This window comes from Ostrinia nubilalis, chromosome 10 (genome assembly GCF_963855985.1).
Source record: "Ostrinia nubilalis chromosome 10, ilOstNubi1.1, whole genome shotgun sequence".
NCBI classification, from domain to species: Eukaryota; Metazoa; Arthropoda; class Insecta; order Lepidoptera; family Crambidae; genus Ostrinia; species Ostrinia nubilalis.
In genome coordinates this window covers 5,616,265-5,632,639 of record NC_087097.1, presented here as the reverse complement: position 1 = coordinate 5,632,639, position 16,375 = coordinate 5,616,265, and the positions used below count along the sequence as shown (strand labels likewise).

The 16,375-nt window shown below is 35.7% G+C and overlaps 1 protein-coding gene across 7 annotated transcripts in view; it reads right to left on the bottom strand.

The window, feature by feature from the left end:
• The window catches only part of LOC135075734 (putative polypeptide N-acetylgalactosaminyltransferase 9), a 246,261-nt gene that overhangs the window by 121,855 nt on the left and 108,031 nt on the right, over positions 1 to 16,375 (bottom strand). Inside the window, exon 2 of one of the 7 annotated variants that reach the window (XM_063970195.1) lies at positions 12,882 to 12,933. The exons of the other annotated variants lie outside the window; for them this stretch is intronic. The gene's annotated coding sequence lies outside the window, so the exon portion shown is untranslated. The remainder of the gene's footprint in view (positions 1 to 12,881; positions 12,934 to 16,375) is intronic. 7 annotated transcript variants of the gene reach the window in all.

The following is a 16,375-nucleotide window of genomic DNA, read 5'->3' as shown; positions in this document are numbered from 1 at the left end:
GAAGAACGCTGGTTCAAACCCCGCCTCCGCCTAACTATTGTGGCAAATCCACTTATAACACCAGCATTTTAGCATAGTACTAAAACTCTACTTTCATAGTAAAGATACGACTCAACAGGTTAAATTAACTGAAATAGAACAAATAATGTTTTAATTTGCCAAATACTGAAAAGTGAAAATGTCCCTAGATGACAGCCCTAGTCTAAGAGTGTTCTAGTTTATTTTATTTACTAAGTAGTAAGCAGTAAATATTCCAAGTGAGAATCGGGACTAAGCCATATTAATTTACGTTGAGGATATTCGTTCCTTGACTTTTCGAACTGCCACAAAATAGATAGTAACAGAAGTAGATAGCGCGCTCGCACTGGTTTAGACTGGTCCGCGAATCATTGGCGATATCGTGTCCGTGAGTTATTGTCTATGTGTGCGTTGCCTGGTCGCAGTTTGTACGTAGATTGTCTTCTGCTCCTATCTTTTTTGTGGAACTGCTTTCAATCAGTGTAACCTAGAAAAGAAGTAATCTCATAAATCCGAGATATTTACAAACTGGGAGCAAAATCAAACATCTTTTAACCCAATTTTCTCATTTTCCCTGTTGTTTTGTAATTACAGCTTGTTCGAGCGATATGAATCCTTGATATTTCATGTGCGGAATGTTTCCAATTATCCACAGCAATAAACACAATGAACATGGTCATGGTAGACTCGAATCTTACGACATGCCCTTTGAAAATGTAATGCTTAATCATAATCATGGACTTCCAAAGTTTAACTACTTACAAAACAAGCTGTTCAGAATAAAAATTGAGTCACAATAACTTTGAATCTAAACAAAAACCGCACGTAAATAATGACAATATTATTTAAATGTCTTCATAAACGTATACCATGATGTAATAAATAAGTAATCTAATATGACTGTATGTTAGGTATCCATGTAGGTACCCTTACATAATGCCTCATTATCACCTTTTTAATAATTTATGTATGTTATTTGATTATTATTTGTTTAGTCGACAGCATATGAAACTAGATACGTTTGCACCTTATGTGTAGCTGTAACAAGTACTATTTTGCTACAAAATTGTCTTATCTCCACAAATTGGCCACTCGACAGAAAGAGCCCTTACTGATTACACCTCAGTTATCACATAGATTGAGTTTCCTCAAAACAAACTCGAGTTTAACACGCCAGATTGAAAGTTAATTAGATTTCCAGTGTTCCCAATTGGTATACTAATTGCTGGTGAAATTAATATAAACACGCTGTAAATTCGTAAATTTTCACTTTTCGCTATCAAAAGTTGTTACAAATTCAGATTTCGGTTCGTTCCAGCTTTGTTACTAATAAATTGGGATACAAAGGTAATAACAGTTTTCAATACAAATAAAGTTTGAATTGAAAATCATTCACGATTTGGGATGCACTAATTTGACGTGAACTCTCCGTGAAAGTTATTTTTTTTATTAGATCTGCAAAACTGGTTTTGCAAAGTTACATTCCATAAACTTAGCTTAGTTGGCATTTTTGGTGTAAAACCTTCTTGATGCAATCATCGCATGAATGAGTCTGTGTAACATAAAATGTTAGAAAAAAGTTATTTCTTTATTTTCGTTCGTTTCAGCCAAATAACGTCCACTGCTGGACAAAGGCCTCCCCCAAGGTTTTCCACAATGAACAGTTCTGCGCTACCCGCATCCAGGTTCTTTCCGTGACCTTTAGCAGATCGTCGGTCCACCTAGTAGGAGGTCTGCCGCCCACGCTACGTCTTCCAGCCCGCTATCACATAGATTCTTTTGTATACTCATAGCCTACAATAAAATACTATTATTGACTGTCATGATGGCATATCTATTATACTAGTAAGACAGCATACCTTCATAGATCAGATAGTCCAGTAAAATGTATGGTGTGTCTCATATCATACCTATGACATCCGTGACTTTCTCCCTATGTATCAATCAACACTTGATCATGATGAGTCATCTGATCAGTCGATTAAAAATTATGATTCAACAGTTAATAATAACAAAGCCAACAATGTACATAAATTACATTTCGTGGCAGTCAGTAAGCACACCGACAAATTAATTACATCAATAAGCAACGTTTGTTATGCAGGTAGGAGTTACCTAATTACCTACACGACTATTCACATAAAGTTAGTAAAATAATCTAACAGTAAGTGCCCTTTCCTACGGCAATCCATTTTGCGGGATCCTACTCAGTCCAGTAAGCCTAGGTGCAGACCACCGACTTTTAGTTGGCCGAAAGTTGGGTCGGGCAGTTGATCAGTATGGAGATGTAAGGAAGTGTGCACATTACACCGGTATCGGCCGATTCTTCGTACAAATTAGAATCGGGTCCAACTATCGGCCAACTAAAAGTCAATGGTCTGCGCCTAGGCTAATGCAGGACAAGGCAAAGCTGGACCACGGTAATACTATCTATACAGTATTCCAACTCGGCCATATTTTTGAAATAAATGTCAACAGCCCCGCGGTATGTCACGGTATGACAACATGCGATAGGGCTGCTCACCTACAGTGCCCATTCTAATTACATCTGTCTACTTAGAATTTCTATCTAGTTTTGTTATTGTAATTTTTTTTTTATTTAGACGAACAAAATATTTTGTGAATGGAATAGGATAAAAATGCGTATTGTTTTTTGATTAGTAGATTTAATTTTAAAAAATATACTAAAATAATTTTGAATCTACTAATCATAATGAGTACTTAATGACATGTTACTTTAATTTCAGGCGGCCGAAATCGTTGGCAAAAGCTGGTTTTATACAATAAATTTTCATTTCAAAACAAACTGACTGAAAATGACCATTTCTGACAGTTAATGACTAGTTATTGACAAATTTGACCGTTTAAAACGGTCAGTCAAATTCAATCACCTTAGTCATTTTTAACACTAGGCCATCGACGTCCGTTCGGCACATTCGCGACACGCACCCCTAACTTTTGGATCTCGACCACGTCCCTAGATTTGAAATTCGAAGGAAAGCTCGCGTTTCGTCGGTTTATATGAAGTTACAATACTGTATGATATTATTACCGTGGCTGGACTGTCATGTGAATACACGTGTGTTTGAAATTAGAATTCCAAATTCGAACGGTACGGTTTTTTACGGGACACTGCAAACGGGGTGTTAGCGTGAATGTTAGAATTAAGACACGTTTACGATCTACTAAACGGGTTCATGCAAAAAACAGCTTCCTGCAAAAAATCGGGATGTCTCCTAGTGAAAGAACCTTTTTTATTGGCGATCAAGCTGTAGATCCTGGCTACACAGGAGTTGCAGCGGTGGGAACGAGAGGTAGGAATAGTCCCGTTTAGGGAAAACACCTTAAAAAGTTGTAACATACTTACTTAATACGACAAGTACCTTATAAAGTGACTTGTAAACTTATCATCCATCTTCATTATCTCCGCGCAACAAATCAACAACAACGAGATTGGTCATAGTCATTTTCAATGGAGTGCGCCAACGATTCCTCATTTCAACAATAATCATCGACAGACGTCTCAATACCGATCGTGACTGCAAGTGAAAGTACAGAGGTAGTGAGAAACAGGGAAGACAATAGTCGTGACCTTGTGGATCGATCATCCGTGACAAACGTGTGCGTATTCAATACTGCAAATCTTCTGGAGGTCATCGATGATTCATGGTTTGATGCAGCTGATAAATGGTTAATTAAGTAAGTGTTTGTGGGTGTAATCTTCTACCGATTTAGTAGGCTTTAGTTAGTTAGTTTTGCAGGGCAATCGAATACCGCACTTAACCTCATGATTGGGTCATTGTGCGCGATTTGTGGTTTATCTTCCTACTCCAACCACCCCAGATCCCCCCAGAAGGCGAGCAGCCCGTCTAGGCTGCTACAGGCCTCCTGCAGCGACGATGGTGATCGAAGATTAGTAGGCTTTATGAGCCTTAATAGGAAGCTCTCGGCCTACATCTCAACTGATAGAATGTCATGATCAGACTGAAGGTGGAAGCGAGCATCACCCGCAATCCTTAGGCAAAGAGGAATTAGTTGTCATACCTCGTAACTGCCGAAACAAAAATTCTGTTGCCATTGTTGAAATGACGAAAAACATTGATAAGACGATGACAGCATACTTTATATAAAGGGTAAAACATGTATCAGCCACCTGCTGGCCATACCCAGTCACCACGTTGTTGTTTGGACACACGAATGATCCAAAAATCTCAAATCAAAATCCTCTTCACCTTACGCAAATTTTACTTTCATTCAAGCATCATTCGTATGCAAAAAAATAACATTCGCAGCTCAATTCAAATCAAGTAGGTTGTGAATCCTCCATTTTTCACAATTTAAATCTTGCATAACAGTGATAAACAATCGATAAGCAATCTAAACAGCGTTACTTAAAGTTACTAATGATATTTTGATTCGACTCATCAAATGGTCAGAGTTAAGTGCGCTCTCAAGTGAATGTTGATTGCACATCTTAACGGTAAGCTTTCCTTTTATTTCGCCGAAAACAATGGTTGCGTAAGTAAAGAGGTGAATGTATCTCACACGGATGGATAGGGTTCCTTAAATACAAATTCATCTTTGAATGAAAATATGATACTTAGAGGTACTATTATTCCATTTGGTTGGATAAAAAAATAGATTGTTGTGGAAATGACGTCCACTGCTGGATAAAAGTCCCCCAAGGATTTCCACAACGACCGTGCACTGGCCGCAACCAAGTGCATCCTGCGACCTTCACCAGATCGTCGGTCCATCTAGAGGAAGCCTTCCCACACTATAATCTTCCGGCCCGTGGTTGCATTTCGAGAACTTTTCTGCCCCAATGGCCATCAGTTCATATTTTCATAGTATAATGTCATACGGCATATTGTTGTGGGGCTCAGCTGCGGACATTGAAACTGTGTTTGTTCTGCAGAAGAGAGCAGTGCGGGCCATTTATAACCTTGGACCCCGATTTTCCTTGAGAGAATTCTTTAAGGAGATTAATATACTGACAGTAGCTTCACAGTTCATTTATGAAAACCTTTTATATGTTCGCAAAAATATAGAGCAATTTACTAGAAAGAGTGATTTACACAAGTTCAATACAAGAAACAAAAATAAACTTGCCGTTCCAAATTTCAGACTGCACAAGATCGGTAATTCATTTATGGGGAAATGTATTAAACTTTTCAATAAATTACCACAAACTGTTGTAGAATTGCCCATTCATAAATTTAAAGCACATATCAAAAGCACCTTAATGAAAAAGGGCTACTATAAAGTTGATGATTATATAAAAGATAAAAATGTTTGGAATGTTTAACTACCTAGCTCGCATCAATACTTATGACTATAATTTGTATATTTTAAAGACTGTAAAACCTTGAAAAGGAGGCTGACAATAGTGACTGAGTTTCTTGCGCTGCTTCTTCTCAGCACTGGCCCATTTATTGTCCCGAAGCAGTGGTAGGGTTAATATTGGGACGTGTAAAAGCGCTTTTTTAAAGCCTATTTGCAAAAATAAATGAATTTTATGAATTTTAATTTTATGAATTTTAGTACCACGAGCTAAAAGTGCCCTGTTCACAGCCATTTAACTTTTCTGTAGGCTCCAAGATGTAGTTATAAGGAAGAAGGCCCAAATATTATGTCCAGCAGTGGTTGTGGTATAATAGTAAAGATAGTGATGACGGAAAAGAAACATCCAAATTCAATGAGAAAGTGAGTGTTTCTTTCTTACAACAAATTATGAGGACTCCACTTTGCAACTCGAACAAAGTAAGTGCACAATTTGAAACAAATAAGCTTACAACTGTTTTCTAAGTCTGAAAGCGCGAATGCATTCAAGAAACAATGTTTAAAAGAATCAGTTTAGTAACTGAGCACTTTTTATGTGTTCGAAAGAGAATAAAGTTAATAATAGAAAACTTTACTGTTACGATTCGTGCATTTGTAGAAAATTGTAAAATAACATTGTATTTTATGGCGAGCGAGTTGAAATTATGCTTTTATTTAAACTATTGAAATAAGCGTAGGAACATTTAAAAGGCGACATTATGACTAACAAAATAAGGAAAGTATCTTCTAAAAAAAATCCTATCTTATCCTACTCTCAAAAAAACTAAGATTGACGCAAACAACAACATACTTAGTATCGTAAGGTTCAAAACCATAATATATCAAACAATCAAAAAAGTGTAGCAGCATTACAACTTAATTAAATAAATCACACTAAGTACAAATGAACTACGTACCTATACCTAATAATAAAGCACTGCTAAGTCTTAATAAGTCTAAACCAACACAATATATTGTAGCAAACCTTAACACAAAGCTCCCAAAAATTACCATAATAATGAGAGCGTTTAAAATCCATATAATCCCGCCCGGGACCCATCAGCATAAAACACGTCGTAGAAACTGTAAACGCTGTTTTTAAAATTATGTTAACCACAGCTTCAAGGATTAGGATAATCCATATGAGTATGGAAACATATCCCCTAAAGCAAGGCTTCCCAAACTGTGCGTACTACGCGCCCCGGGGCGTCGCGGCATCTCCCAAGGAAGTCGAGAGACGATCGAAAACAAATGTAGAGAAAGATATGACAGTGGCATTCCCAAACTTCAGAAGCTATTTGTTCGTTTCAGCCAAAATAAATGACGTCCACTGCTGGACAAAAGCCTCCCCCAAGGATTTCCACAAAGACAGATCCTGCGCCGCCCGCACCAATGCACCTCCCGTGACCTTCACTAGATCGTCGGTCCAACTATTGGGAGGGCTGCCCATACTACATCTTACTCCGTTTTTGTGAAAAAATAAAAATATGGCATAGTAAAAAAAGTTTGGGAAGACCTGCCCTAAAAAGGTTGAAAAACCCGTACTTTGGCTTTCTAGAGGTAGAAAAACCCGTAATGAGTGTCCTCTTAGCTGTACAATTTCTGCCGCATGGCAACTCCACCTTACTAAGTGCAGTTGAGCAATTGCAACACAGGCCCCTTCATATCCGTTAGTATCTTCACTAGGATTTTATGAAAACCAGCTTTTATTTTTAAAGGGAACAGCAATTTGTTGAGCAAAAACTAAACATGTAATCACGATGAATGTTGAAGGTAATTGGTTAGTTCAAGACTTTTAATTAGACGTGTCGTAAATTCTTTAAAAAATAATAAACGAACTGTTTGCATTTATTAATCCCAACTAATATTATAAATGCGAAAGTAACTCTGTCTGTCTGTCTGTCTGTCTGTCTGTTACGCTTTCCCGCTTAAACCTCGCAACCGATTTTGATGAAATTTGGCATAGAGATAGTTTGAGTCCCGGGAAAGAACATAGGATAGTTTTTATCCCGGTTTTTGAAACAGGGACGCGCGTGATAAAGTTTTTCTGTGACAGACAAAATTCCACGCGGGCGAAGCCGCGGGCGGAAAGCTAGTGTTCTATAAATAGAGGTAACAAGAATTAACGTTGTTTTATGAAACTAGATAAGAATAAAGCTTAATGGGATGTCTCTCAATGTTAAATCGCAGGACTAATGGCTTCTATTTTTATACAGACTAGGTTTATTTGTTTCAGGTTGAGATAAAATATTGCCTTGCGAGACTCGTGACTTTTATCGTTAAGGTACAATATAAATACATTAACCTTAACTAGGAATACTCACCATCTAAACTTTATTCGACGACTGACGACAATATCGTAAAGGTAGCAGGAAGGCGCTGGACGCAAGCCGCTACCAACCGGGCAACATGGAAAGCATTGAGGAGGCCTATGTTCAGCAGTGGACGTCCTATGGCTGAGATGATGATGATGATGAAACTTTATTTTCTACTTGCAGGGGCGTGCTTTACATTAAGCATGAAAACGCTTGACGGATATACACCATAATTTGTTGCTGAAATCTTTCTCTTTTAATTTGTAAGAAAAACGGCCTGTTTTGTATATTTTGTTAGCACCATCGTCGTATTTACATATTTATAATAAAGTGTGGTTTGTCAAAGATTCTGGTGTGATGACTGATCATAGCTTGTACTTCTATCTTACTCGTATATTAACTATGGTTATCGTATCTGTAGCCATGTCGCAGACTAATCAAAGACAATAGGCTATGGCTTTCAGCGTTCATTAACGTGTACACTGATACTGACAAGGATTGACATGACGTGTACCTACGTACAGTCTACAACCGGCGTCTTATGACGTGGCAATAAGTGTTATTTTGCCACAAAAATTTAAAGCCTGTTGTTCAGTGCGGTATTTGAGACAATGGTTCGGTATACTGGAACAGGTATTAGGTATAATGATACCACGTTGATGAGAGTCAGGTTACGAGCCCTAGCTGTGTTTAGGTTATTGAACCAGGAAACGTTGAACAGCGAAGATGATATTTATGAACCTAAGCGGCTGTAGTATAGTATAGTACGGCTGTAGGTACGAATCTAAGTATAAGTTTTTCTATTTCTAATTATTATTCTACTAATCTAATAATGACTGAGTTTATTGCGCTACTTCTTCTCAGCACTGGCCCATTTATTGTCCTTCTTCTTCTTTTCGTGTCGACAACAAACCTACACAGTGTCAGCCCAAAACTCCGCCCCAAGAGTGGCGTTGTCAGTAGCACTCATCAAATCCTCCTCATTTATTGTCCTGAAGCAGTGGTAGGGTTAATACTGGGACGTGTAAAAGTGCTTTTTAAAAGCCTACTTCCATAAATAAATGAGTTTTACGAGTATTTTTTAGTTTTCCCTGTGCTTAGCCTAAAAATAACCTGGCAGAGCCTAGCGACATTAATTTGCCTTATTCACCAATTTATGAGAAAGCATGAAATACAAATTCATTTACTTTAAATTTAGCCCAAACATCCTATTTCGATAAAGCTAAAAATATACTATCCTTAAGAAGACAACTGTAGTTAAAAATAACTCCCTTTTGATCCTTCCTAAGCAGGTTTTGCCTTCGTATTAATCATACTAGAGCTCGACGCATGTGTATTGTGTAATCATACGATATAAAGAAGCTTAGTCAACAGCACATCAACTAAGTTACAAAATAATAACTAAAAACAGGGTGACTGCAATCAGTCTCCAAATTTTTATTTTTAGGAGCGACTCAGAATCAGTAGCTTAATCAATTTACATAAAAAAAAATTTTTTTTTTTCAAAATCGGCACACGTGGATAATTTACTTGGTTCATAGAAAAATACGTACATAAAGTTAACTGCAAAGCTTTAGATTAGACATAATGGTTCGCGAAAATAAGATATCCTTTAAAACTTAAGATATGGGCATGGGGTAGGTAACTATATTTTTTGCTAAAACTACCACGATTAATATAATTAAGATAAAGTTGCATTGTTAAATTGTTCTATTAGAGCTTATTAAAACAATTTGGATACTGATTGCAAAGTCATCCTGTATAAGAAACCCTAGTATTTAACATGGTGTGCCATCGTCAGTACATAAAGCTTCACATCGTAATCTGACTTAGATGAAAACACACTATATTGAGGCAATCGATCATCGAGTCTGGGTTTTTCGGTCAGTTTTTTTGCTTCCAGCTGATTTTTCAGGATTTGAGCGACGCATAAATCTTGCTTGCCCACTCGACTCATCGTTTCAGTAATAAATTGTGCTAGATACAGGGTTTCAGAAGGGTCTTTTTTCATCTAAGTTGAGTGTTTTATTGTCTTAAATATATAATAATATCTATTTACTTTTAGGGTAAAAATATAGAGTCGGTAGTAAACGTTTGTTTGAACCAAATAAACTATTTTTCTTTCTTCTTTTCTTTCTTTCTTTCTAATTTTAACTAGATTGCTCCAGAAGCTTATAATGAGGGTCATGTTTTTTCCTTTCCTTTTCTACCTGGATAAAACCTGTCTAAAAATTTCCACAACTACCTGCCTACATAGATAGCACATTGTAGATTTATTTCTTGTATATACAATCATCTTTATTGGAACTACATACATGGGATACTGTTATTAAATCTCCTGTTATAGGTACCTATTTTCTGTTGGTATGTATGTAACTATAGTAGATAAAAATAAATGAGTATTACCTCATTTGAAACAAGCTACGTACGAGTACAAAAGTTAATAATGTCTATCCTATACAAACACAGTAAAATAACATAATAATCCGTATAAACGACCATAATTGCTCCCAAATTTAACTTCAAGGAAACCTTTACAAAAAGGCATGTTTCGATCAATGAAATTGGCTTTCCAAAGCATTAACTTTAATAGCGACTGTGGACCTTAAAGAACTTGACCGAATTCAACCAGTATTATGCCATAGTAATATCGTCTTAAATGAAGTTTTAGGTATATCAACAATCAACATGATTTAATAATTTTGCGATTAGGCTTTATTAGCGCTTTTATATAGCTCTTACTCCACAACTGTTTTGGAAAAAGCTTATGGGCTAGTGCCGACAGACACTCAGTCACTATTTAATTTGACAGCCTGTTTACTTTACAATAGTATTTATATCATAAAACATCTGATTCAGACAGTCAAAATATAATTCCAGACATTTTGTATTATAAATAATCTCCTTGTTTATAATAGCCCGTCTTCATTAAACTAAGAACAATACGAATATTACTAGTTACTGAAAATAATCTAGCTCAAATCAAATAGTTTCTATTTCAGCTCTGAATAGAAACAAAATATGGCCGAAACATTTTACCACGCTAACATAAACCTAGAGTAACTGCACGTATTATTTTCATTTGCAAATGTTGTTTTCATTACAAATGTATGTACAAATGTTGGCGGGCAAAAAGCCAATTTTAGCTAAAATCCCGAAATCAGAATGTTATGAAACGTAAACCGCAACATATACGGTTGAACATACCACAATGTGGCCTGGATGTTTTGTTTAAATTTTTGTTGCAGTGGTTGATAGTTTAATTATTACGTGACATTAAACACTATTTAATTTGGCAATATTACAGACTAGCGATCCGTCCCGGCTTCGCACGGGTGCTAAGTATACATACACAAAACCTTTCTAAAAAACAGCATCATAATCCGTTGCGTAGTTTTAAAGATCTAAGCATACATAGGGACAGGGCAGCGGAAAGTGATGACAACAATATTAGACAGCACAAATATTTTTAAAGCAAAAATAAACAACCTATTTCAACTGACTGAAGAACACACTGTTTTAGTTAATCTTGACGTGCGGTTATTCGTAGTTTTAACTGAATATTGGGTTGTCAAACAAAATTCAGCTCTACGTGCAAGATTGAGTCGATACTGTTTTCAGAATAAACTCTAAAATGTTTTTCGAATGTTCCATCAAAATAAACGTTAAAAACTTTTATTTTTAGTAAAAAACCGAAGTAGTAAAGTCACCGAACGCTAATCGAATCAAAATTTCATTGACATTGAATGGACGGGAACGAAAACAAAGTAACATTATTATCCATTATTTGATATTCCCTGAATAGCACGATCGAATAATGAATAAATTATAATATATCGGTGATTGTACCGTAGAGACTTGAAAATAAAATATTTTCTGTACAAAAAACGTAATAAAACAAAGTTGATGATTAATTTATACGGTGTTCTCCTAGGGGATCGCCGCTAATGGACCCACGCCGTCAAGTGTGAGAGTCAAAAATAATTATACAAGTCTCTGAGGACGTTGGTTCAATTTGAGAGAAAATTTTAAATATCCAGTCTAGTTGAAAATAAAGATAAGTGGAGTTGTCGCTTGACAGAGTAAGTTAAAAGGCTACTAAGTCTACGTTAACGTAGAAGCGGAGATCAAAGTGAGGTATAAAACTATGTAGATTGGGCCAATTCATATACTTTCATAATAAAAAGTAATTGACGAAAAAACGTCTATGACAAGCTAAGAAAACGTGCCGAAAGTATGGAAACAAATGACAGAACTTTATTTTCATATTGGCGCTTGAACTTGCGCGTGCTCAGTAGTAACTGGTAGTAACGAGTAACCTACCTACTCAAAAGATCACAAACTAATAAAACATTAATTAATTTAAATGATACAGCAAATGCTTATTTTAAATAACGGATTTTATTAGTTAGGTATTTGATAAAGATAACATTGAAAGATTCCAGTACAAAATTTAAAACTTTAGAACACACTTGCCTACCTTACCGAAGTAGAGACCTGCACATCAACCTTTACCCATGAAAACTTTGCTCAGTTCATTTTGAACCTTAACTTTTAGAGTTAAAAATCCATAATGTACTGCCGTCTATTCATTATCATAAGGTGACTTCACCCGCCTACGCCCAGCTCTACGCTACTTGCTTGTGAATGAACGCTATATCTAAAAGCTAAGCTAGAATGAAGGATAATAGCAATGACACCTTACTTTCAGTTTCGTTTAGCGTATTCTGTTGTTCTCAAGCAAAATTGTAGCAAAAAATAAAAGCAAACTAAAAACGAAAATGTGTATTTTCGGACGTGATGTGAAACGATGGTGATAAATTAACCTTTTAAGCTTTATAATTCGTGACGCTCATTTTTTACCTTAAGTTATTTAAAGATGAACACGTTATATTTTCCTCTTAAACAATCATCAGCTTTAGTAATTTATCGTAACTTACGACGTGATTATTATCAAATAATAACCTTACAATAATGCCTTTTTTGGCAAGTAAAATTGAAAATTAAATGTTTTTTATGAGGATTACCTTAAACAGAATCAATTAAAATAGACAATAAATAAATTAAATTAGGCTCAATTAGCTTTATTTTTGAAGCATCAGAATTAACTCCGTATGCGAAATTGCAACTGTACATTCCCATACAAATTCGCATGCGAATACACGCCTTTTTACTTTAATACGATGTTGATGTAGAAATCGAAAGTGTAGAAAGGTATCGACTAACCTCTGACTACTGTGACACCGTATACTTGACTCGATGAAAGTGGAACCTCACTCTAAGATATCGCCGTACATACCTGGAACAGAGATAAAACATTATAATTAAATTAAAAATATTTCAGACAATTTAAAAATTCCATATTAAGCGGGTTCGAAATAAACATAAACAAAAACAAATGAAAATTATAAAAAGCTCTTCATCATGAAAATAGATAAACTAGAACAAATCGACCGCCTCAGTCGAAAGGTGCACGAAAACATAAAAACAACGTAGGTAATAAATAACAAATGTTTTTGTAAGCACAACAAAATAAGTAAAATTAAAACTCAAGATTCATGAGCAAAGTGTTGTTAATGCTAAAAATAGCAGATGATAATAATTATGGTGATGATGGCTCTCATTGTAGCTTTAAATTGATACTGACAGAGCGTCTTCCAAAGTGAGAGTGGATTTTACAAGACAGGATGTTCTACTATGGACCAGTCGTTATGGGGGAGGCCTTTGTCCAGCAGTGGACGTCATTTGGGTAAAACGAACGAATGTTTTACTATCAAAGACTGCATTTCACTTAACATAAGGCGTGATTTCGGTTGAATACCTGACTTGTTCTGTATAAAAAAAACTCAAAACAATAACAGGAACCTTAACTAAAGTCATACCATTAAACCTTCATCCCCTAGAATTGACTCCTACAACACCTCATTCTGCCTACTTAACGCGAAAATAGGAAGCGGGAACCGTTTTGCTTAACCGTCATGGGACAACCATGCATTTCCGTGTGTGACCGCTAATTACGAGAGAAAGTACTAACATGCATGCAAAACTTGTGAGCAATGCTAAAATATTATGTGATAACTTGTTTTCTGCAATCGGTCAAGTGAAGCTGCTTTTGCATTTTGATGTTTAGTTCTATGAAGTTAAGGTTGGTTTTGTGTTTGGTTGCTTCGACCTGTGGACCCCTCTTCAGTCAAAGGTCAGTTGTGAAAGTGCTTTCGCTGGTGCCTCCTCGTGTCCTCGGCTTAATGTCATGGAAAGTACTTGCATTGTCAAAAGTGTTAGATTGACATATTTTGGATGAATTAATGTTAGTTATTTAAACTTAATATTTTAACCTTATTTGCCATAAAATATTAAGCCTAACCGCAGACCACCGATTTTTAGTTGGCCGATAGTTGGGCGCGATTTTAATTTGTATGAAGATTCGGCCGGTCTAATGTGCGCACTGCCTAAGCCCGTACTGATTAACTGCCCGACTAAACTATCGGACGACTAAAAATCGGTGGCTTAGATTTACATTATCTTTTGGGCGAAATTACTTTGTATATTTAACCTTGCCGTTATTTTCATCTTTTAAATGAATGATGGTCAAATGGCCAACTCTTTTCGATTTTGTTACATTATGGTGTGACAACTTGTAGAATTCTTGTAGGTAGGTATACTGAATTTAAAGATAATAATTAACTTTTTTTAAAAATAAAACCGACTTAAAATGCGTGAACACAAAAAAAAAACTAAAAATTAAAAATATTGCGTATAAAAAGTTCATCCCCAATTTTCCACCCTTGGGGGTGAAATATTTTCTTCAAATTCGCATGAAACCACCCTTTTGATAATACCTATTCAACAAAAAAATAATCGTTCAAATTGATTTATAATCAGCGTAGATATTGCGTATAAAAAAGTTCATCCCCAATTTTCCACCCTTGGGGGTTGTTTTTTCTATTATTAAATTTAAATGGGACCACCCTTGAGGTATTACCTATACGCCGAAAAAATATTTGTTTAAATCGGTTCATAATTGGCGGAGTTATCGCGTAACAAACATAGAAAAAAAAAAACATACGGGTCGAATTGAGAACCTCCTCCTTTTTTGAAGTCGGTTTAAAATTAAAGCAGTTTCTTGTCTCTTTTCATTATAATAAAATAACATTTTGGCAAAAAGTAACAAAACATTTTAATATCGAGATATTAAAATTCCAGCATTATTTTTACGAATAAGTATTAAATATTAGTGCAACGCCTATTAATAGAGTTCATTTCATTTTTTTTGCAGACAGTAAGCTACGCATTTAAAAGTCATAATTATAATTATGCATATTTTTTACAATTAGCAAAATAAATGAGCTATCAAGACATTAAATATTCACTTTAAAAGAGAAACTGCACTTAGGTACTTTCAGGTTATAAGTGCAACTTTATTATTATGTTTTACTAAGTTTTACTTTTACTATTCTGTCTGTATCCTCTTGTCTACTTTTTATTTAATATTCTCTCATCGCGTAGATAAAACATTGACAAAGGTTTATAAATAAAAATAATTTCCTTATAAAAATAAAATAAAAATAGAGATGTAAAAATTTTTAGTGCCCTAGCATTTTCGGGCGTCAATGCCCAGTACAGTACACAGTACACAAGTCCGCGTCCTAACATTTGCGTGTGTCAGTGCCCAGTTACAGTACACAAGTCCGTGTCAAAATACATAGTGCCCTAACACTTGCGTGCTTCAGTGCCCAGTGCAGTACATCCATACAAAAAATACCCGTAAACGTTAAAGTTTCGGTTAAAATTAGGTGGTGCAAGTGCAAGTGTTAGACTGAGTTGTCTAACACTTGCGTGCGTCAGTGCCCAGTGCAGTACACAGTACACAAGTCCGCGTCAAAATCGTGGATCTATCGGCATGAGCGTCATGCCGAGTGAATGTAAAGGTCATCCTACGATCGCGCAGATTGTGGATCCCTGTGAATATTCCGCTGCTTTCACTTGAAAATAGCTTGCGCTTTATTTATATCTGTTCAATAAACTTTATAACCTTTAACAAGGTGTGTAAGGGCCCTTTCCCACGGCCATCCAGTTTACTGAATCCCGCAAAACTGGACTGTCGAGTGAACACACAAGTCATGACGTGTGATTGAAATTCGAATTCCAAATGCGAACAGATCGGTTTGTTCGGGACACTGCAAACCGAATTTTCGTGTAAATGTTAATATTAAAATACGTGACCTACTACGAAACTGGATCCTGTAAAAACAGGTCCTGCATAAAACCGAATGTCTCCGTAGGAAAGAGCCCTAGAATGCGAAAAGTGGTGAAAATACAAAAACTTTTTATTTAGTTACTTCGAAACAAATAAAATAAAACTTAAAGTAACTGGTGTTATTAATTTATTGTGTGTTTATCTGTTATTTAGAAGCTACTAAGTTTGGGCTTAGGTGTGATAGTAAATATTAATGAAGAAAATGAAATTATACATTTTATTTTAAAGGTCCAAAACTTCGATTACCCAAAATAACATTTAGTAATTAGTTACTTATTAATTCAATAAAAGCCAAGTTTATCGATATTAGTACCGGTTGGTGTCACATCACCAACATTTTGTAATCGCATCCTTTTAAACTGGTGTTGATAACAAAATGCCAAATGGTTAATGAGACATTTCCATTTTAATGATGTCAAACATTAAATTGAATTCATTGATTAAATCACTAAACTGCTGGCTC